Source organism: Camelus ferus, chromosome 2 (genome assembly GCF_009834535.1).
Source record: "Camelus ferus isolate YT-003-E chromosome 2, BCGSAC_Cfer_1.0, whole genome shotgun sequence".
Classification (NCBI taxonomy): domain Eukaryota; kingdom Metazoa; phylum Chordata; class Mammalia; order Artiodactyla; family Camelidae; genus Camelus; species Camelus ferus.
Window position 1 is genome coordinate 20807954 of NC_045697.1, and position 24887 is coordinate 20832840.

The following is a 24887-nucleotide window of genomic DNA, read 5'->3' on the forward strand; positions in this document are numbered from 1 at the left end:
GAAAGTATAAAATACTATATCCTAGCCACACTCTTTTGAAATGCCTCTGTTACCATCCTTCTAACACTTCAGTCTTTTGCCCTGTTCATGTTCTTGTTTGCCTGGATGATTCTAATAACCTTATTTTGAGTTCGCAGCCTTCAGTCTTTTAACCTTCACATTGTGGCCAAATTATTTTTTTTCTAATTTCTTTCTTATAAAATTGTTAATTTTTCTTCTTTCCTATAGGTAAGTAGTAGCACTAGTTGCCTTTCTATATAGTAACTTAATTGTAAAATATATATCACATATTCAGTTCACAAGCATTTAATTTTTAATTATTCTAATTAACTTCAATCTGACCATGGCATATTTCTCTAGGGTTGTTTCTTCTCCTGTCATTCTCCAGTACACACAGAACTCTGCATCATCACCATGACAAAATATTATGTATAATTCCCCTTGGAAGATTGCTCAGACACTCAGAGTGAATTAAAGAATAATAATTGTTGTATTAATCAGAGTTCTCCAGAAAAACAGAACCAATAGGAATTATGTTTGTGTGTGTGTGTATATTTATATATATATCTATAGATATATATATGTATATTCTTGATATAGATATCTAAGAGGAGAGTTATTACAGAAATTGTCTCACATGGTTGTAGAGGCTGAGAAGTGCCATCAAATGCTTTCTGTAAGCTGCAAGCACCAGAAAGCTGGTGGTGTCATTCAGTCAAGTCCTACAAAGGCTGAAGGACCAGGGGAGCTAATGGTGTCCCAGTCCAAGACCAAAGTGGTATAGATGGTGGGGTGAGAAGAGAGGCCACTGGGCTAAGTCTCAGAGCTTGAAGGAAGGAGCTGAAATGTCCAAGAACAGGAGAAGATGGATTCCTGACTCAAGAAGAGAAAGAGAAAATTGGCCATTCCTCTGCCATTTTGTTCTATTTGAACCCGCATGGATGGGATGATGCCCATCCATGTTGATGAGGGTGGATCTTCTTTACTAGGTCTACTGTCTTGAAGGCTACTATCTTCCAGAAACATCCCCATCATGTTTTACCAGCTATCTGAGCATCCCTTTGTCCTGTCAAGTAGACAAAATTAACCATTTAAAGTCCACTTCTTGTCAAATCGACACCTATACACATCTCCTTCAACTGTACTTACAGCCCAGTCAACTGAACACATAAAGTTAACCATCACAATCACTAAGACTTATCTAGTATTTACTCTAAACCATATACCATCCTAACTGCCTTAGAAATATCAACTTGTTCAGTACCTTGTGAAGTAGATATTAACATTTTATCCACTTTATACATGAGAAAGCTGAGGTACAAAGAATTTGTTCAGGCTTACTTAGGAATTAAATGGCAGGGTCAGGATTCAAATTCAGAAAGTTTTCACCCAAAACTCATACTCAGAAATGATAAGCTGGACTGGTCCTCTCATCAAGTTCCCATGTAAGAGTTGTGTATACCATAGCACCAGTGCGCTGTACATCTTATTTTAGTCACAGCAAAAATTCAGCTACAACATATCATGACTCTGTATCATTTATCTTCCACAAGCATGAGGCAGTGCTGCATATAAAACCTGTAAAGATAGAATATATTTTGTCTTTATTAAAATGAGATTGCTACAGCACAATATATTTTTTGATGTCAAATGATTGATGCAGTAATTCACAATAAATTCAAAAAGAGGATTAGATGTAAGATGACTTTAAAGTCATATAAAACTATTCGCCCAATAAAAAAAGAGAAATGTTAAAACATCAATCAAACTATAAAATGAGTGATTTGAATTATATCCACTCCAAATTATGATATGCATATTTGCATATTAGTGATTCATAATGTTCAGTTGTACTATTTTAAAATATTTACAAGCTAATCATATAGAAAGCAATTTTGAGGATTTTTTTCTATATTCATTCCACAGACATTTTTAAGTTTATAATCTTTAAATATGTTTTCTCTTTTTTATGTATTCACTTGTCAATTTTACTATAACCAGAGATAGGACACACTGATAAATAATCTAAAAAAGGTCAAAAAAAGACATTCAAATCATTTATAATGTTCTTTTAATTGCAAAAAATACTATTATTTCATTTAAAATCGTTACTTTATGTGATTTTAGCCTATTAATTCTAAGACAAAAAAGAACCATTCCATAAATTTTAGTTTTATTTTTCATAGTCTTTACTATTCTCTGAAGTTATAGTGTTTATTATACATTTCTCTGTTATCTGTTCTGTAAGTAGAAATTAAGTTTCATAAGGCAATCATTTTGTTTATCATATTCTCCATTGAATAACCAGAATCTGGAATAGTTTTTGGTTCACAGTAGACATTCATGGAGAAGTATAATGATGTGTACTTCAGTTTCCATACCCAAATGAATTTGACTTGAAGCCTGTAATGAACTGAATGTGCTTTCTAAAAAATCATGTGTTGAAATTCTAACCCCAAGGTAAGGATACCAGGAGGTGGGGGCTTGGGCAGGTGATTAAGTCATGAGTGTGGAACACTCACAATGGGAGTAGTGCCCTTATAAAAGAGATCCCAGACAGCGCCTTTGCCCCTTCTGCCATGTGAAGACAATAAGAAGATGGCTGTCTATGAACCAGTAAGCAAGCAGGCATCAGACACCAAATCTGCTGCTGGCTTCATCTTGGACTTCCCAGTCTCCAGAACTGTAAGAAATAAATGTTTAAACTACTCAATCTATGTTATTTTTGTTCTAGCAGTCTGAATAGACTAAGACAGAGGCTGGAAGTTCATGAAGATTTACGGAAACAATCAAGACACGTGAGCAAGTCCCATATATAAAATTGTATCCCCATGTTATTTTATGTAAGTACATACTTTCTTTCAAAAAAGTACATGTTAAAAGACATTTAGAATTTAGACTGTATTTATTTTGCTACCAAATCTACTTACAATTGTTATGTTACCTCAAAATGTGAAAAGACAGAAAAACAGGAAAAATAGTTTTGAATTAAGTTATTTCAAATAAACAAATATAATAATTAAAGAAAATCATGAACTTCTTAAGAACAAGGACTATGAATAAATAACTACAGATTTTGATGTTTTATAATAAACATACTTCATGCTCAAATGCAATGGTTAAGATTTAGTTGGCTATATGTTTGCTACTATTTTATGAGTATATTTTAGATGATAAAATTTGTAGTCAGTTTCTAACATGTACACACTATATCTTAAGATTTTCTTAATAAATGTTTCCCTAAAATCATGTACTCAATTGCATTTTTAAATTATTCCATTCAGTATGCATAAGTGACATTATATCAACAGAAATTGAAATTTCAAATATTCATCACAATTGCAACCTATGAAAACAACTATTCACTTTTTCTAACGTTCTATTATGCATTTCTGTATTCTTATTTGTGTTTGTGTCTGTATGCATTAGCTTATGCTTTATGTGAAAGTTATCATAGCATAAACATTTTTACATCGTTGCATCGTGTCCGTAGATATCATTTAAGTAAACACATCAAATGTATTTAATTGATGTAACCTAATTTCCTTAACCGTGTTATCTTGCTTAAAGACAATTTTTCTTCCAGATTTTTATCACTGGTGATAAAGTCACAATGGATAACTTCAGATATTGCAGTTTTCCTCTAATTTGGATGATTATCTTAGGATAATTTACTAATAGTCAAAATATATGAACATTTTAAGACACCACAATTATCGTCAAATCACTTTTCAAAAAAGTTTTACCTGTTGCATTTTATGTTGTCTTTATTGTTAGTATTGACTACACTACTTCATGGGCAAAAACAATGGAAACAAACACTACAAATACTACTTCCTGGAGAAGAACGTGTTTATAAATCAAGCCTAGTTCTTGGAAACCCCATCTACTGTGGGTAGACACTGAGATCCCGAGGAGAGGGGACAGTATTCAGTTACAATCTGAATATGTAGGACAGGAGGTTGATTTAATAAATATGTTGAGTTCATAAACATCAAAAGAAGCAGAGAGAAATACAACTCAGAGATAAAGAAGGAAAGCAGGAAGAGAATCACTTCTCGGACAACCTGGTTTACAGGAATGCATTACACCACCTGCAGTGGCTCAGGAAGAACGGCACCAAGGAGAACCGTTTCCTCCCACAAAATCAGAAAGCGCATGAGTCCCATCCAGATGGACAAGGGAGCAAACATTCAACAGTCTGCCCTTTCCTTGAATATATTTATGATTTCTTATTTTTGGTTGATGTACAAGTAAATGACCACTCTGTTGGTTTTAAAGGTGAAGGTAGTTAATGTGCTCTCTGCCAGGGGTCTCAGCGGTTCCTAAGAAGATGTGGGGCACACCTGCAATGGATATCCTGCAGAATGTAGACAGCTGAGCGGAGCCAGAAGGAGGAAAGGGGGGCAACGGGATTACCTATAAAATGTGCAGTGGCATCTTTAAGCTCCATTTTTACTTAATGGATGCTAGCTTCCTACTGTCTTCCTCGGCAACTAGCTTGTCCTTATTTCTATTGTCTTATTTAAAAAGTAATATGTAGTTTTCTTGTTAATGAGAATGACACACTATTTAGTAAACCTTAGATCTTTCCAAAGGTATTTTCATTCACCACATAAAATATTAATTATCAGCAAAGTCAGTGTGTGTACTTGAGAAAGAGGAGAGAAGAGAGAATGAGAGAGAGAGAATCAATCTTTTTTAAAAATGGGAAAAATCTATAAGATTTCTTGAGGCAGCTATTCACTATTCCCCCAAGCTCTATTTATAACTGCTATGAAATAATAATCCCCTTTTCTTGTTCACTTTTATAGGCCTGTCTACAAGCCTTAGAAATATTGTGTTTGGATGAAGAGGCAGAAATCTTAAAAACAGAAAAATCAAGATTTCAGCCTTTGAGCCTTAGCAGAGGAACCTGCTGGCAGAGGCTGGTATTTTTATTTAACCCCTAACGAAAAGATTTATTATCAAATGTTTGTGAGTTTTGAACAAAATTATATGTAACTGGTCTGCCACACACATACAGATACAATTAGAATTCCAAGCCTGTTCCAAGTTGTGCTTCTGAATTATTTATCTATGAAGTCAAGCTGAATTTTTCAGATCATCTTGAGACTTAATTGGGTCCCACTTTTGACCTAAGGAAACCACTTGCCTAACCGGTAGTCTTCTTGTTAAAAAATAATGTTTCAGAAGAGCGTTGGTTGAAAGTTAAAACCAGGTAACAGTAGAGAGTACAGTGCACTGAAAATGACAGAGAGACAATATATTGTTTTTGTTTACTTTCATCATCTCTTCCCTCAAATTCAGTTAACCCACATGAAATCATTAGCTTTAAAACCAATGGAAACTTGACTTTCATACCTTATTGGTTTAACAAGAAAAAAGAATAGCTTTACTTGAATTTGTCAGAATATAGAAACCTGTCATAACTCTTAGATTTAACTCTTTTAGATGTGTACTCCTGGCCTTAAGACAGGTTATTAACTTAAATTGGTGCTTTGAGAATCACTCGTCTCCTGCAAACAATAGATACATTTGTCTGCACTTAACATAGCTGCGCCAGAGTCTGAAAGGTCGCACCTGTAAAGTGAATGTACTGGCATGATCCTTTATTTAGGTATCAGACGTAGACATTTTAAAGTTTCTACTAGGAACTAGCTCATGTGAAAAATCAAATGTTTCAACAGTATTTCAGAAATAAGTATTTTGGAGTAGATGAAATGGTTCCCCAGTTAATATCCACCAAGTAAACTGCGAACAATCCCATGACGGCAAAGTTACCAAGCCAGGTTTCTGGGAACAGCAGCTCGTTTATACGTGCTCCAGGTAGTTCCAGAAAATGTGAAGATCTATCAAGGACCTTGACAAATTTTTAGGACCTATAGAATCTTTGGTCCTGTGTATCTACACACTGAAAATAAAGAGCAATAAAATGTATGGTGGTGTTTAACATTCCGAATTTTGGAGTTAGACAGCTCTGGAATGGATCCTGGCCCTGCCTTTTAGAGGACATTTGATTTTAATCCCACTGAGAGTCTTCAGTTTTGTCTTCTTTAGAGTGAAGAAAACATCTATTTCATAAATTTGCCATGAGGCATAAGTAAAAAATGTGAATATGGAACGTAGTATGATGCTTGTGGTAGTTGCTAAATAAATCATAGTGATATAGTGATTTAGAATATACTGATTATATTTGGCTTCCTACATTTAGAGGAATAAATGATATATAATATTAAAGTATGACATAATATATTATAGTTTCTTATATGTATGTTATGTATTTTTCATTTAATAACTTGATTTGAGCTCTCTTTACTTGACTCCCTCACTCATTCTTAATGTGTGAACTCCTTTAATATACCATTTCTGTGTTGGCTTATTCTTCATGTTTGTGAGGATTCTCTACCTCATCTGTCTTATGCTAGATTAGTGACTAATACTCTAGGCTCCCCAAATAACATGTGCTTATTTAATCTTGTTACTTTTTACATTTAATTGCAATACTGGCTTACTTTTATATAATTCAGTGAAAAAAGCTCTAAGAAGGCATAAACCCCTTATGTGTGTGTGGTGTGGTGTGATGTATGTGTGTGTGCTATTCCTCCAGTTTAGCAGTGTCTGATTCGGAGAAGGATCTCAATAAAAGCCATTGTCTGAACTGAGACATGTTGGGCTATTCCACCACACCGGTCACGATGGAACCAAAACATTTCAACTCACCAAAAATGAAGGTGAATCACATTTACTTGTGTTTCAAGGATAAAACATTTTGCATTAACCCGCTGGCCCTTGCTGATTTGTAAAAGCTTATATCTTTTCAAACTGTTAGAACAGACAAGATTGAATAATAATGATGCTGTCGGCAGAACAGCTGTGAAACAAATACTCAGAACAAATTTTCTTTAGTTTTCAATTACTTCCCCTTTTATAATAAAGGGTTAAAATAGGTAAGTCACAGTTTAAAAGGAAGGTTAAGTTTTTAAGAGAAATTTTTCTTTAGAAGAAAAGAAACCCGTAGTATATACACCTTAACTTACAAAATGTTACATGTCATGTATACCTCAATAAAGCTGGAGAGAAAAATGAACCCATAACAAATTCCATATACTCCAAGAAAATATTTTAGTATGTTATATAAATAAATATTAAACAGAGGCGGCTTCATACATTACAAAATATTCTCATGAATTCTTCCACAGGTAATTGAAAAATAATATGATGCGTCTGAAAATGCTCAGAATCATGGAAAAGTAGAAGACCCCCTCCCATATCTATCCACCCAATGAGACAGAAACTTTTCAGACAATTTGAGAAAAGGCTTTGCTTATTTATTTTTATATTTAAAAGCTGTCATCAGATGGATATCTACTAGACAGTTGGTTTTGCTTCAAATCATAAATCTGTCATGACCAGCTTTATCATTTGCTGTCTGACACTTTCCAGTACTAATAATCTCTGTGAAGAATAAGAAGCTGGAGTGGAGAACTCTCTGTGAATCCCCTCTGTAGTACATTTGTCAGTTTCATGTTTTTAACTCCCGTCTGCTACTGTGGGGACATTTCTAATTCATTCTCATTTGAGAGTCTTCATTTTATCTACTTTTCAGAGTGCAGTGTTATCTGATGTTATTTCATGCTGAGATGAAACACTGACTGTATCAGTGGGGATAACTGCTGAGAAGAAAGAACAAAAGAATTGCATATATCTAACAGTCCAGAATTTTCACTGGGGTTGTGCTGAGCTAGAAGATTTACTTATATCCCAGAAGGATTGTTTCATAATATAGCAGTTTCTATAAACTTTGAGACTTGCAAAGGAAGTAAGAACTCAACCACAAGTTTCACATGTGGGTGCAATTTTCAAAGTGATCTTATTTTTGTCACTTTCTTTTTATTTCCCATAAGAAGACAGTTTTGCATATGCAACGAAATTGTCCTTGGGAACTTTGATCTAAAGGATAAAACTTAAGGGCTTAATCTCTGAAAATAGGCAAAAACTTTATATTTATTGATCTGATTACTTTGCAAATGTGCTCAGAAAAGTGCAGTTTGGAGTAAACATTTAAAAAAACCACAGAACAATGAAAATAATTGATAAGACTATGTAATCCACAGTTTTAAAAAAAATTAACTACAGTTTAGCTTTTTTTCTTAGAGCATAGTTAAGTTCCCATGCCTAACACACATTGTAAAACAAGTTTCATTTTAGATGAACAGAATATGAGAATATTAAAAAATTTAAACAATCTGAACATATCTTGAAAGTCTTTAAAGATCATGTGATAAAACTCCTAGCAGATTTTAGCTTTACCCTATGTGAGACTATCGGCAATCGTTTTCAAACATGATACGTTGTTACACCAGTTTGGGGGTAAATTAGACAATATTTATAAAACTCTTCACATCAGTTTTGAAGCATACTGTAATATAGCAGTTGATGAAAAACAGAAGTCGGTGTAGTAGTTAGTGATGGTAGTAGTAATAATAATAATTTTGGTAATTTCCTTTTTTGAAAAGCTAGTTTAAAAGATACTAATAATATTTGACATCAGCGATTATCAGAGTCACTAATGAATAGATTAGATTTGTAGTTTCCATGCCATAATTCATGTTTGTATGCAAATTATGTTATTATAATTACAGGCCATTGCTTATAAAGACAAAGCTATTTATGTGTTAGGTTAATGTTTAATTGGCATGCATAGAATTATAATCAAATGCAAAATAAGTGTGCTTCATCTTAATTACATTCATATTTGTAAGGACTTTCTCTTCTCTTCCTCTCTCACAGAAAAGAGAAAATATTTCATAAAAACCTTCATAGTAAGAAACACCATATTGTTCATTATTCAATCCATTAGCGGAAATTAAAGAGAACAGGTTGTTCATTTGTAATGCAGTGATCCTCACTTTACCTTCCATTACAGTGAAATTCTGACCTCAGAGTTTCAGGTTTGATCCCAAATCTTTGATCCTGGTTATCAATTTGTTAACCCACAGCAATATATTTGATGCACTTCTAGGTTTGATCGTTTATATAAGAAAGATAATACTCTTGGTTGTCAAAATAATCATTGAGTATTCAATAGTAGACATGTTTATATTTTACTATATGATAAGTGAGAAGATAGAGAAGATAGTATAGTTCAAGGTTACTTTTAACCTTAATATATTCATCTATCTTGGAAGACTATAACACATCAAAAACCATGCTGTGGCTGATATACCATAGAAATCCTCATAAAGCAGGTGACTGGATGGGGGAAAATCTGAAGAAAAATTAAAATATTTTATCAAAATTATTGTATACCAGTACTCAGGTGATTACAGGAATACGTGAAACATTGCAGGGCATAGAAAAGTATAAGTTACTTGAATTATAGCCATAAACAGAATAGTATAATGATCACAGCAAAAGTGAAAAGAGAGTCCGTTGATAAACCATTCAGTAGAAGGGAAAGGACGAGTGCAGTTAGGACATGACACAAGCTTGTTTCCCTAATCTAAGAGTTACAAATTTAATTGCGTAGAGATGTGGGATACATTCCTTAAACAGAATTCAGTGGACTGAGTGGCATCTGATATTCGGTCTCAGTATCCAGTATCAACAGAGAATGCTGAAATGTAGTGACCTGGAGGGCAAGGTCCCTGTCCAAAGGCACAGACACTGATTCGCATCTGATAATTATGATAATCTAGTATTGTCATGTTTTTCACAAAGAGAAGTCCAAATAGCTATGTGAACTCTATCCTATTTTGTTTTTCATTAAAAAAAGCAAAATTTAACTTTTGGTGTAATTTTTTTTAGTATATTATAGTTTTTTTTAAGCAGCATAGATAGTTGCACAACAAAATTGAGCAGATGATACATAAATTTCCCATGTATATCCCCTGCCCCCACACAGTACAGCTCCCTCCATTATCAGAATCCCCTACATTTGTTACGTTTGATGAGCCTACACAGACACATCATTATTAGCCAGAGTCTACAGTTTACATTAGCTTTCATTTTTGGTATTGTGTACTCTGTGGGTATGGACAAATGTGTAATGACATGTATCCATTATTATCAGTATCATACAAAACGTTTTCATTGCCCTAAAAATCTTCAGTATTCTGCCTCATCATCTCTCCTTCTCAGTTAACTCCAGCAACCACTGCTCTTTTTATTTTCTCCAAAAGTTTTGTCTTTTCAAGTATGCCAGTCATATAGTTAGAATCATACAGTATGTAGCCTGTTAGCTTGGAATCTTTCATTTAGTAACATACATTAAAGTTTCCTCCACATTTTCTCGTGCTTTGATAGCTCATTTCTTTTAGCACTGAATAATATTTCATTATCAGCATGTACCACAATTTGTTTTTCCATTCATCTACTGAAGGACATGTTGGTTGCCTCCAAGTTTTGGAAATTATAAATAAAGCTGCTGTAAACATCAGTGTGCAGGTAGACACGAAAGTAGACACAGATTTTCAGTTCCTTTAATATATCTTCACCATCATTTGATGTTGTCAGCATTTTGGATTTTGTTCTTTCTAATGAACGTGTAGTGATATCTCTTCCCTGTTTTAATTTGAGATGCCTTAATGACATATGAGGCTAAATACTATTTCATATGCTTATTTTCCATCTATATATCTTCCTTGCTGAGATGAGTGTTCAAGTCTTTTGCCCATTTTTAATTGAATTGTTTGTTTTCTTATTATTCAATTTGAAGAGTCCATTGTATATTTTGAACTGTCCTTTACCAAATACCTCTTTTGCAAATATATTCTCCCAGTTTGTGGCTTGTCTTCTAATTCTCCTGTCATTGTATTTCACAGGACAGGTTTTTAATTTTAATGAAGTCCAGCTTATCAATTTTTTTCTATCATGTTTCATGCTTTTGGTGATGTATTTAGTCATAACCATATCCAAGGGCGGTTAGATTTTCTCCTATACTATCTTTCAGGAGATTTATAGATTTGTGTTTTATACTAGGTCTATAACTCATTTTACTTAATTATTATGAAGAGTGTTATGTCTCTGCCTATATTTTTTTCTGCACGTGGATGTCCAATTGTTTTACCACCATCTGTTGAAACGACTGTATTTGCTCCATTTAATTGTCATTGCTCCTTTCTCAAAGATCAGCTGATTATTTATATGGATCTATTCTTGTCTGTTTATTCAGTTCTTTTGATCTATTTCTCTATTTTTTTAAAAAATACGCTGCTATCTGATTCCTGTAGCTTTATAAAGTCTTGGGAGTCACATAGTATCAGTCCTTTAACTTGGTTCTTCTTGTTCAATATTATGTTGACTATTCTGTTTTTATTTTTTATTTTTTGCCAAATCAATCCATTTTTAAATATTAAAAAAGTAGTTACTTTATTTTTTAATATTGTGTGTGCCAATACTATACAGGTCAATTTCAACATCTTTACAAACTACTTTTAGACCACAGATGGTGAATGTGTAAAGCCCGCCCAGTGTAGCAATACAGTATTTTGAAAAGATTTCTAGAGAATTTCTGTTTAGTATTATGGAAGGAAAATGAGAAGAAAATTTGGGTTCTCTTCGAAACTGCTGTTCAGAAGGACTAGAGCAGAGCTGACCATCTGAGAGCTCTCCCAGCAGACCAGATGTCACGATGAGAGCCTGTGTTTACTCAGAGCAGAAGCAGGGACTGTGCCTACCTAGACTCACAGTAAACTGACCACCAAGGAAACTACATCCAAGAGAAACAGATGCCAAGAGGGACTCTTGGTTGCTTAGAACAGGAATAACTGCTGGAACCACACAAGGAAGTATCACTGAAAGATGGAAATTTGACAGAAAGGCTCTTTCTGTTTCATTATAATATGGCCTTCTCATTTTCATATTCTGGGTGGAAACAATAATTCCTTGACTTAATCATACCTCTACTTGATTCAGGTCCTTTGAAAAATTTATGCCTGTCATTCAGAATGCTTCCTCTGACTTTATACTAAAAAAATTCAAGCACTATTTCCTTAAATAAGCCTTTCTGATCCCCAAGATTATACCAAAATTTTATAGCATAGACTCTCATGGTACCTTATAGTTCCACTCCATATACTTATCCTCAACCAAACTGCTAATCTTATATCTATGTGTTCAATTTTATATCATCTACCAGAATATAAGCTTCTATAGTGGCTGGAGCCACAAGGTTTATTCCCCAGTATATTTTTTGAACCTAACACTGTCTTTTGCATAAAGTCAGAATAAGGTAATATTTGTTGACTGAATGAATAAATGTAAATGGATATATGGTTGGCCTTTGTGGGTATACTATTTTCTGAAAAGACAGTAAGGAAACATTATTTCATTTAAATACTTGGTGGAAATAAAAATTAAAAAATAAACCCACAGGTGTACTAAAAAAACCATAGATGACTATAACCTGGGCAAAAGAAGTCCTTCAGTTTTGAACCATCATAGCCTAACTTGAAAATAATTGCCAAATGCAAATAAATCATCAGGAAACGAAAACTATACTGTTCACCTTGTTGTGAGTTAAAGGTTAGTTCCTTTTTCGTACATCTATAACTATGTTCACATTAATTCAAGACATACCCACTGAAAGCTTTCTTTGTTTTATGGAATTAGTCATTCATTTTAAGTGGGCAAGTTCAGAATCGTGACATGATTTTCCTTACAATTTGTAAAAGCCTTAGATTATTATGTTGGGATTTTATTTTCTTGAAATTTCTAATAATAAAACAAAATTGCAGTTTCACAGCTGTGATGGTTCCTTTGTTTCCATAGAAGAGTTTTTTTTTTTTTTTTAAATAAAGCAAGGACTGAGAATCCATCCATATTCAAACGTTCCCCTTGCATGATGGCTCAATTATTATTGTTGGTACTAATCATCTCAGTACTTGGCGAGACTCATTCATATTGCAGGAAAGCAAACTTTCCCAGAAATCAAAACACCAAATGTTCTGAACAAAATAATTGGAGGATAAGAGTCCCCTTAGAATCTGAAATTTTCGCTTGACAGAACCTTGACAAATGTGAGTGGGTGTTTAATCAAAAGGGTATTTGTCATAGAGCATAGCTCACGATTTCCAACACAGCAAAGGAAATATTTGATTCCTATGGTGCAGCTGGAGTTTAAATCCAGGCAGACCATTCCAAGTCTGTGATCCAGACTGATCTCTAGTTCAGAAGTCAATGGTTGAAGATTCAGTTTCTGGGCTTTGCACAGATACGAAGGGAATGGCTTACTTTCCTACTGAACACTCACAGGTTCTAAGAGCCGAGACAAAGTGCCTGAATGAAAGAAAGATGATGCAGTGTTCCTTTTTGCGTGTTTATAAATATAAATGTTATCATCATCAGAGACGTAATGTTTATGTTTATACACATTCACCTTTTGAAAATGATTTAAAAAGAGAGAGAATGTGAATTTATAATTTACTTTTTCTTTACAAAAAATTTTTGAAACAATTTTAGATCAACTGGCACATTTTGGAAAATGCCATTTATGAAGTGTGAGTTAGAACATACTTTGGGGAATGTTTAAAGTCACTTATATCTTCTAATAAAAATCCATCTGGCTACTAGAGTAACACTCCTTTGTCTAACCTGTTTTTCTCCCCATAAGTATTTATTCATTAGAGAAATCAGAAGCTATATAAAGAGTATAAAAAGAAGAAAACCCTATTCTTGAAAAAAAAGGGCATGTGTACATATGTAATACTACATATTCAGATTATTTTTTTGAAAAACAATATAATAGGTTTTAATTTATATTATACATAATATATTTTACTATCTCTCTCTCTCTCTATATATATATATAAAAATTATTTATTTGGGAAAAACAAAAGATGCTATCATTTTTGAGTCCTTACTAAATATTGGACATATCATAAAGGTTTATTTAAAGTAACCCTATTTTACAACTGAACATATTTTAAAGTACATAGTGGTCCATTACTGTACACAGTGAGATAACGAAAGAGCCTGGATTTTTAATACAGAGTATCTGACTCCTGAACCCATTTTCTCAATTGCTATGTATAAGAGGTCATTAACTTTATTGGATATGTGCTTTTTCCTTCAATAACATTATTTTCATGTAACTTTTATTCCCATTGGCATGCTATTGCTTTTCACTGACTGGTACATCAAACTATGCATCTCAAATCGATGTTTCAAGATTGTTTCGATGTTTTACCCTAAGGGGTTATTCGTATGCATAATCAACCCACTTCAGATCAGTCAGAGTGTTGATTGTCATACATAGAACCAAGTTCATTGCTTTACTTTTGTGATCCCCTATGACTGGAATGCAATCTCCTTCACCTTGGAGTCCACTTCTCACTCATTCTCCATCATCCTGTAACCTAAAGCCACACCTCTTTCCTAAAGCACTCCTTATAACCTAGTCCTCCAGCAACTTCCGTCTCCTTTAAAACTGTACACATCATCTGCCCAGAGACAGGAATGTATCACATTATACTTCCTATAGACTTATTGCTTTCTTTCTATAACTTTTTATGTGCCCAAACATGTACATCACTGTGCTAGAAATTGGAATGTGAAGATGAACAAAATTCATTTCTTCTCTTGATTTGTTCACAGATTGATAACTGTATTTTTTTTGTCACTACAATGGAGACTATGACTGCTACATTATATTGAGTATTAAGATCTACAAATTATCTGAATAGCACATTCTGTAAATCTTAATTTGCTAGTTACCATGTTATCAAACCCACTATTCAAAAAATGATGGCTACATCTCACAATTAGATTCAAGAGAAACCCAGCAACTTTATACTCCTGCGAAGCAGAACCCTGTGGACCAATACTAAAGGACTGCACCTACATGCAGGGTAGCAAAGATCATCACGATGCCAGCGAGAAGGGACAGAGCAAGGTCAGCTCTGAAGGTGTGCATTGGTCCCCACCACTAGTAACACCCCCCACACACTATCCCTGCCCCCCCTCAAGCTGATGCAGGGCAACTGGCCTACATGCATCCTCTAGTGCTGCAGTAGGAGGACGTCTTTCCCTGGTCCATCAAGTCTGAAACACTGAAAGTCGGGGCTTGCCTGAGAGCCACTGTGGCACATGAGTAAGCAGAACAAAGGAACACTCACTGAGCACAGAACAGGGGGAGATATCCCCACACAAGTTGCTAAGCCTGGCACAGGCCATGTGGGCACTTTACCTCAGTAAGGAATTGTTTCAGGCCCAATATCCATTCTTAAGTGACTGAGCAGGGGTAAAAAGGCTACATGCATGCTTTTTCCAACACTTGTACTATATGAGAAAATATATTAACAAATACAAATGAATTGACCCCAGTGGAAAGGGTAAGTGATCCATTTACATTATGTATGGACAGGCTGCTCAGCCATTCCCTCGTATCTACTGTACGCTATTAGGGATTCCTGTTATGTTCAACTGGGATTCTCACCTTTAAAATGAAAAAAAAAAAAAAAAAAAAAAGACACAAAAGATAAACTGGATTTTGGCAGCATACAGCAGATGTTTTTATTGGTGTTCATGAGTTTAAGAAAATCACTTACAATAATATCCTGTTCAATAGGTTCTGGGAAATTTTGAAAGAAATAGTGGCCGCTAATCACATATTTGTATGTCAATGACAATCCAACCTCAATTATGCTTTACTGTTTGTCCAAATTTTCCCTCAGCGCATCAGTTTTTTTTCCCCATAATCAGAAATCTGTTTTCTTCCAACACTGTAAGATCTTTGAGACAATGAACAAATATATTTTACTTAGGCATACTTCATCACATGCCTAATATATTACCATGTTGGAGAAGGAGCAGACAATAAAAGTGGGTGGATTAAAGAAATAGTTTCAGATGGAGGTGAAGATAATTTGTCAACATTACATTCTGTTTCTATACAATCCTTTCACCTCATACTCTATCAATGCGATATATTTAAAATAGCATTTACCACAGAGGGTGTATTACATTTCTATTGGTGTATGAAGAATACAGCAAACTTAGAGCTAACAACTCCACACTATTTCACAATTTCTGTGCATGAGAATCCTGGGATGACTGCTGAATCTTCTGCTCTGGATCTCACAGGCTGCAATTAAGATGTCAGGCAGGTGGCATGGTCATCTGGATACTTGACTGGGGATGAAGGTGCTTCCAAGCTCAGCCATGCTGTTGGCAGCATCTGCCTCCTTGTGGCTGTGGGACTGAGCACCTGGTTTTCTTGATGGCTGCTAGTTGAAGGTCACTCTCAACCTCTAGAGGCCACCTGTGGCTTCTTACCACATGGTCTTCTCACAGGATGGGAGCTTATTTCTTCATGGCCAAGAAGAGAATCTCTCTCTTAAAATGGTTGCAACTGTAATATAATCTGACCTTGGGAGTGAAGTCCTAACACTTTTGAAATATGACATAACCTAAACAAAGGAGTACCATCTTATCACTATTTCCATTTTTTATTGATCAGAAGCAAATCACAGGTCTTTCTCATACTCAAAGGGAAAGGATTATACATGAGTGTATCTACCATAATTGATGTTCTTTTGTCACAGAGGAAATATTAAGAAACATTTGCCTATGAAGTTTATTACTCTTCTTAGTGAATTTATAGTCTAATGTATTTAAATATGTATGTGTGTGTATATACACACACATACACACACATGCACACACACACAAATAGATATAATCTCAAAGTGGACATAGGTCCTCTTAACCAGCAGAGAAAAAGACTGTTAATTAATAAGAGTTTTACAAAGCCAAGTGTCTGTTTTTTCCCTGATATTGACCTCTTAAAATGAAGGCTTTTAACTGACAAATTTTAAATAGATCAGCCAAATAGTGATAGTCTTTTTCAAGACTGTATTTTAACCCACTCTCACTTACACATTCTATTTATGCACATCTTAATTAGCCAGGAGATGAGTGGCCAGAAAAATACAGAGTTTTAAGGTTTTAGAACACAGAATATTAGTGTGTCTGACTGAGAAATCTGTTTTTCATGAGAGATTGTCTGCTCACCAAATAAATTCCTTACCATCTATCTATCACAGGCTTCAATTTTCCAACAGAATAGCCTGATTCATCACTGTTATGCCAACGACACTCTGCCCTATCTGTTGGTGCCTACTGATTCCCCTGGGGGAAACGTTAATATTTCAGGCTTCTGTGGAAGGTATTAGGTTTGATATCACAGAATTTCTCGCACCTAGGAAATACTAGAAGAGAGGATATGCATTGACTTTGACTATTCATACAGGAATTTTAGACACTGAAAGTGGAAAAAGATCTCAGAGAATTTATATTTAAAAAAAAAAAAAAACCTTCATTGTGTCCATGATGAAGGTGAGACCCAGAGACGAAAACATGATATGGCTGACCACCAATCCAATTAGGTAAAAGATTCAAACTCAAGTTTTCTAATTTTAAACCCTGTATTAAATAGTCTATATATACCTTCCACCCCAGGCCACAAGACACGAGACAAATTGTAGCCTCAACGTGATAATGCTAGAAAGACTCAGTTACATGATGCTGACAGCAATTTTTTCTTTCCCTTTATATTTTGATCACTCTACCACTCTTAACACCTTCTGGATCTCTGTACCTCTTTTGGTCCTCTCCTCCTACTCTTGGTATTTATTCTTCTAATTACTTGTTGTTGTCAAACAAAGTTTTACTCAAAGAGAGAACACTTCAGTTTCTACCATTGCCTCTGTCCTATTTTCACTACACATGTTGCCTTTTCTCACCCATGCATATTTATATTCTGTTAGCCACTGTTGTCTACTGCTAGACTCCTATTTCTGGTTCTCTGGCTTCTAAAACCAGCCTCCTAAGTTCTGGGGGTGAAAATCACAATCATTCATTGTCCTGCCATCTGACCCTTGGAGATGCCATCTATGATGGGGTAGAGTTTTGGGAAAGGTGAAATGGGAACAATTTGGAATTACACCATTTATGTTTTCATTCATTCACTTGGGCCTGGGTCTCAGTGGTTTATGAGAAGGCAATATAGCAGGAAAAATTCAGAAAATCTTTTGTCCTCACAAAATTTATATTCTAATAAGGGAGGTAAATGATAACAAATAAAAATAAATGGCTACATAATGCAATGTTATGTACAGAGACTGCATGAAAAAAAGTAAAGCAGGGACAGGAAATACAGAGTAATGTAGTTGATGGGATGTTTTAGGTTATTATGCTCAGGGAGAGTTTGTTAAGGAATAAGTTTTGGGCAGAGATCTGAATGAAGAGATTATTCTAATAACTCTGAAAGGAGCACTTTTGGAGTGAGAGCAGTCATGTGAAGATCACAATAGGGAGTAAAATGTTTCATTTGTGGAAAAAATAACGAAGGTCAGACTGACAGGATGCACAGTAACATCTTACATACAACAATATGGGTGGATCTTAAACCTTCTGTTTAGCATAATAAATTACTATTTGATTACATTTCTAAGAAGCTCAAAAAAGGACAAAATAATTTATGATGTTAAAACAATAATTTATGTTGGGGAGAAAGGAGCAAACTGTATGGTTCCCTCTAAAGAGTTTGGAGTATTTCATTTTTTGATCATGGAGTATTCTTTTCATAAAAATTCATTGAGTTTTACACACATAATTAATGTTCTCTTCTGTAGCAACTTTACTGCAATAAGAATGTTTTAGAAATCTAAGTGCAGGGAAAGGACATAAGCCACACATTGGGGAAAGTCAATTGCAATACCAGGAATAGAGAAGCCATCAATCTAGGTCCTGAAATGAAAACACCATTGTATATTGTAGTAATTCAGCAGATATCTACTAGCACATCCTACAGAATAGATGAACTTCTAAAAAGCTGTAACATTACTCAGGTTCTAACAGGGAGGAACTTACAGTAGCTTTTAAGAGCTAAACCAGACAATTGAAATGCATTTTAAAACAATGGGACTTCCAAAATGGTGGCAATCATACTATTCTATGGAATATAGTACAAAGCTATTGTTCAGTAGAAGAGACCGAGTACATATGAGGCAAGTGAACATTTGTTCATTAGGAATTTTATGAAGACAGATATTAATGAGCTGACATGTTGTTCCACTACTTAAGGTCCTTGGTTTATTTCTCCATGCCTATTCAGATAAGATCTGAATTCTTCATAATGGCTTATTTCTCTCTTTTTTCTTCCTCACATGCTTCATTTTTCACTGAACACATACATCCTGAAAATGCCTTCTCTTATCATTACACCTGTACTCACTGCTATTTTTGTGCTGAAATTTGCTGAAATATTCATCTGGCTAATTCTTTCTCATCATCTATACATTTCTTTCTCAGTGATATTCCTAACTCCCCAATACAGACTTTTGCGCCTTGTTTGAACCTCTAACATAGGACACTGACATGGCAACCATCACTATGTGTTATTAGTGCTTCTCCCCTCTCTACTCCTGGCTGAACTGTAGGGCAGATGCTGTCTTGTCCACTGCTGAATACACACCACCGAGCACAGAGTCTGGCACATAAGTGAGGCTTGATTCTTCTTGCTGAATGAATAAATGGAATGGAAGGAAAGAAGGAGGAAAGAAGAAATCAAGGAAGGACTGGATGGTGGAAAGACAAGACTGGACTAGAAATCTCTTTATTCCTGGCTCAAGGTTTTTCCTTTAAGAATAATCTACTCAAATGGATCTAGGGACAAGCAGAAATAAAAATTACAAAAATGATTCAAAAGGAAATTTGGGGGCTCTGATGACTCTTTAAAGGCATCTCTTCTGTTATAGTTTACTTGTGTCTTCTGAGAGTGCTAATGTGTGGCCAGATAATCTGATTTTTGTTTGTTTAATTGCTTAAAGGTAATCCATTGAAATGGTGGCTAGTAATTCTAGTGCCACTGTCATCTTTATATTACTAATTTGTAATTGATATGCTTAACAACAGTGCAAAATCTTTCTGCCTCAATTTTAAACCCTGCTTTTCGCTAATCTTCTACCATAGTCCATTCTAGATATTTCATCTTCAGAATGATGATGATATCTTCAATTTTTCTTAAAGCACTGCCCTAAAATTCTGAAGTTTTATTTGGAACATTCTCATGTGTCTTGAAAAAAAGTCAATAGTGGTCGGTCTCAATGTGACAGAAAGAAAGACAATGTTTTTTATTTGACCTGATATTTTAACAAAATCATCTCATAAATTAACAAGTATTGGGAGCTTTTCCTTAATTTTTATTTTTTCCAATAAATTTGGAAGACTATGATATATGCTCTCTTGTCTTCTAATAATTAATTCTCTTTAATTATTTAAATGTATCATTGGACAAATAATTCTGCATTGGATTTGATTTTACATTTTTCTTGTATTTGAATTCCTATTTCTCTGTTTATGTTATGACACTTTTTTTGTACTCAGTTTTGAACAAAAGCAGCTAGAAGATCACATGCAACTGAAACTATAGTGACACAGATTATTTGGGCATAATCTTAAGCAACTCAAAAGAGTTACCTGTTTTATTTTTTGCCTGTTGAGCCATAGATGGCTCTCTCAGTTGTAAGTTAGGATTACCATTAAAACTTTTTTGTAATAATATATCATCTACCAAAAGAAAAAGTATCCATTTGACCTCTTCTAACTCTGGTTTATTATTGAGCATTTAGCAGAATATTCACAATTTTAATGAGGTAAACTAAATTCTCCAATAAAGAACTTTAAGTTTATAAATCTGAGATCTTACATCAGGTTGTAAGCTGGGGATAACAGCATATTTCCAGGGTAATTAAATAGTAATAAAATAGGCACATTTCCTAGGCCATAGTCACAGATGTGAGAAGGGGAAAATTTTCAGCCTCGTGCAACACAAGAAATATACATCTTTTAAAATCATCATTAGCTCCCAAAATTATAAGTAATATTTGATATTTTCCCCAGAATTTTCTATAATCCCAATTTACCTGTGTTCATTTACTCTGGGATTCACTTCTAAATTGCATGGTGCATAGCATCATTTTAACTTCTCACTGTCTTTATTCTTAGTGCCCCCACCCCAGATTTGTTTCTGTGAAGGCTAATAGGCAAAGTTGGACATATTGAGGAGAAAGTCTTTGCTATGAGGCTTTCTCACATATCAGTTTTCATAAGCCTCATTAAACATATGTTTGTAATTGAGTCTTACTGTGCTCAATTATCTAGAGTAATCCAAGACAAAAGCATGGTTGAGCCAACATCATTGATTTTAATTTCCTTTCCATTATAGTAGGTACATGATTAAGTTGCTGTCTCTTGGTAGAAAGCCAAAAGCTACTATTTTATAGAAGATTTTTGCTCTTTTCTGAAAAAGTTTGCAATTAATTTACCAAAATGTTATTGATCACCTTCTATTTTTAACTTAACTGTCTTATGCTGAAACTTGAAAGAAAAGGAGAAACAAGAAGCTCAATGGAGGCACAAGCCAGATATGCAAATGAGTGGCTGTCTTTTAAGGTGACCTACAGATTGTGCTAGAATGATGGTTACTATGGTTACCTTCAGAGAAATAGTGAGGATTAAAAAGAAAAACATGAAAAAATTTAACTATTCACCTGTTCTGTTACTATTAACTATGTTAATTATTTATCTTTGTTATGATTGAGAAAAAAATACACAAGAAGAAAATAGTTTCTTCATTAAAAAACGAGTAAGAGAAAACATTTAATACCTCTGCATGAACATTTAAAAATTCACTTTTTGTAGGAGAGTATAGTCCTATATCAGAGATGTAGCTCTCATTTAGCTAATCCAACAGCAGAATCTTCAACTGCTGCAAGCTATGATTTCGACTCTGTATCAGTTAGATTTTACTTTTCAGTAAAAAAAAAATCAATACAATTTAACAGTTTAAAACAAGACTTGAATCAGTTTCCTAATGCTAGATAACAATACCAGGAATTCAGCAGCTTAAAATAATACAGTGTTATTACATTACAGTTTCTATGTGTCAGGAGTCCACAAAGCTGAATCAAAGTGTTGGCTGGCTGTGTCTTCATCTATAGGGTTGATTTAGGAAAGATCTACTTCCAAGATCTCGCAGGTTTTAGTTTTAGGCAGAATTCAATTCCTCGTAGTTGCAGAACCAAGGTCTGGGTTATCTTGCTAGATATTGGCTGGTTACTGTTTCAGCTCCTAGAAATTGCTCTCAGGTCTTTGCCATTCAGCCCCTTTCTACTCCACCCTGAAGCAACTCTCCTGAGTCAAAATCCTCTCATGCTTTGATCTTACTAAGCACTTTCTTTTGAGAGTAGCCAGAGAAAACTTTTAAAGGGCTCATGAGATTAGATCAAGCTCATCCAGATAATCCAGATAATCTCTGAAGGTCAACTATGCCGTAAGACATAACCTAATCATGGAAGGAAAACCCATCAAATTCAGAATCTCAGGGATAAAGTGTGTGTATATAAGACAGGTGAGAAATCCGGCCTGTCATAACCAATTTATAAATCTCATTAAGGCACTGGCCTGAGCTCAGCTAGTGAATTCTTCTGTATGGGATATTATTGGGGTTACATATGCAGCTGCAGTCAGCTGGACATTAGGCTGGGGCTGGATTTTTTTATGATGACCTTCTATGGAAGAGTTTAATGGAGAGTTGATGGAGGCCTCTCTCCAGCTTGATTAATCCTCCATCAGGGTAGTCTAGTGCTTATTACTATAGCAGTGGTAAGAGCTCTGAGACGGAGAGAGAGAGAGAGAGAAACAGGGAGAGACAGAGAGAGAGAGAAAGAGGGAGGGAGGGAGAGAGAGAGAGAGAATAACTGTACAAAGCCTTAGATTCTGAATTCATGCTTTGCCCCTTCTACCATACTGTGGCCAAAGTAAGCCAGAAGTCCTGCCCAGATTAAATGAGTGGAGAAATACACTCCACATCTTTAAGAAAAAGAAAGAATCTGTGCTTATTTTTACTATCTACCACAATTACTTCTAGGTAAGATTAATTAGGAGAGAGAAGAAAAAGTTGCTAAGGGAAAATACATATTCATAAATATATAATGATTTAACATTTATATAATGTATTCTAAGAATTAATACTAGAATTATACAGTCAGTATTTTTGGATTGGATGATCTGGAAGAAAATTAAAATTTAGAAGAGCCAGATAAACAAAACTAGAAAATAAGTTAACTTTTACAGCTATCTTGATGCAAGAGGATAGGTAAGAGGGGACACTTTCAGCTAAAACTACATTTATTTCTTCTGTTTCAGTCTTGATTTGACCGGATTCTTCATATTTCAAATGGTGGAATAAAAATCTTTGACTTGTCTTTCACATTTTATTCTCTGGGATGTATGCATATACAATGAGAGTAAAAACCACTAAACATCCTTCCTTTGTAACCATTGTTTTAACTTTTATAAATATTTCTATTTCTGTTTATCATAGCAGGTTGAAGGAAATTTGCAAAACCTAAATACATCTAATCAAGATTTGTTATGTGTCAACATTTTCCCCTTGCTTTGCAAAATCTCACAGGAAGACAATGGATAAAAGAACTGAAGGAGACACATCTATTTATTCATTGGATTCCTAGTCTCTCTTAGACAATTATATTCAATTTACAGCATGAGTCAAGTGGGGGGAACTGAACATCTTCTCTACAATCAATATTACCATTATTAAGGACCTTAGTAGCCCGAGTGGTAGGAGTACGGCATCTAACACATTTTGGACATAAGAGCCATTTTAAATTTTATCCCCATTGGCATTAAAGAGCTTTGTTTCCATAACAGTTCAAAATAGTAAAAGATACTCCAAAGGCTTATATATATAAAATGTTGGTAGTTTTGCCTTTTGCTAGAATACAGGACCCTGAGAGTGTATATAGCTCAGCTTGTTGGACCAAAGCAGCCAAAGATAAAGGTGCTGCTTCAATTGCTTTAAAAAGAGTTGGTATGGCATATCCAGCATAATATCTGCCACTTTCATCCTTCAAATAGAACCATCTGTGAGCCATGAGAAATCTACATTATCCAAAGGACTTTCTTGTGAGTCGTTATGAGGGGTCCAAAGATGATTTGTCAGAGTCACACAGTCATGAGTATTCCCCTTTGTTAAAGAAGGAAGATGTGTGGCAGTGATAGAGTTATTAGAGTGAGAATGAGTTAAATGGGGAGCAGCTAGCAAGAGAACACATGAAAAGATGGTCAACACCACTAATCAATGGGGAAATGCAAATCAATACCACAGTGAGATATCACCTTACACCTGTCAGAATGCTGTTATCGAAAAGACAATAAATAACAAGCATGGTGAAGACATGGGGAAAAGGGAACAATTGTACATTGTTGGTGGGAATGGAAATTGGTGTAGTCACTCTGAAAGACAATATGGAGATTTCACAAAAAATTAAAAATAACACTACCATATGATACAGAGATTCTACTTCCAGCAATTCCACTTCTGAAGAAAACAAAAACACTAATTTGAAAAGATATATGCACCCTTAAGTTCATTGCAGCATTATTTATAATAGCCAAGATATGAAAGCAACCTAAGTATTCATCAATAGATGAATGGGTAAAGAATAAGTGATACATGAATATAATAGAATATTATTCAACCGTAAAAAAGAATGAAATCTTCCCATTTGCCACAATATGATTAGCCCTAGAGGGTATTTTGCTAAGTGAAATAAATCAGATCGGAAAAGGCAAATACTGTGTGATTTCACTTATATATACAATCTAATAAAACAAAACAAATGAATAAACATAACAAAACATAAAGAAACTCATGGAGAACAAACAGTAATTTGGCAGAAGAGAAGGGAGTGAGTGGAAGAGTAAAATGAGTGAGATTAAGAGGTACAAACTTCCAGTTACAAAATAATTGTCATCATGATGTAACATACAGCATGGGAAATAGTGTCAATAATATT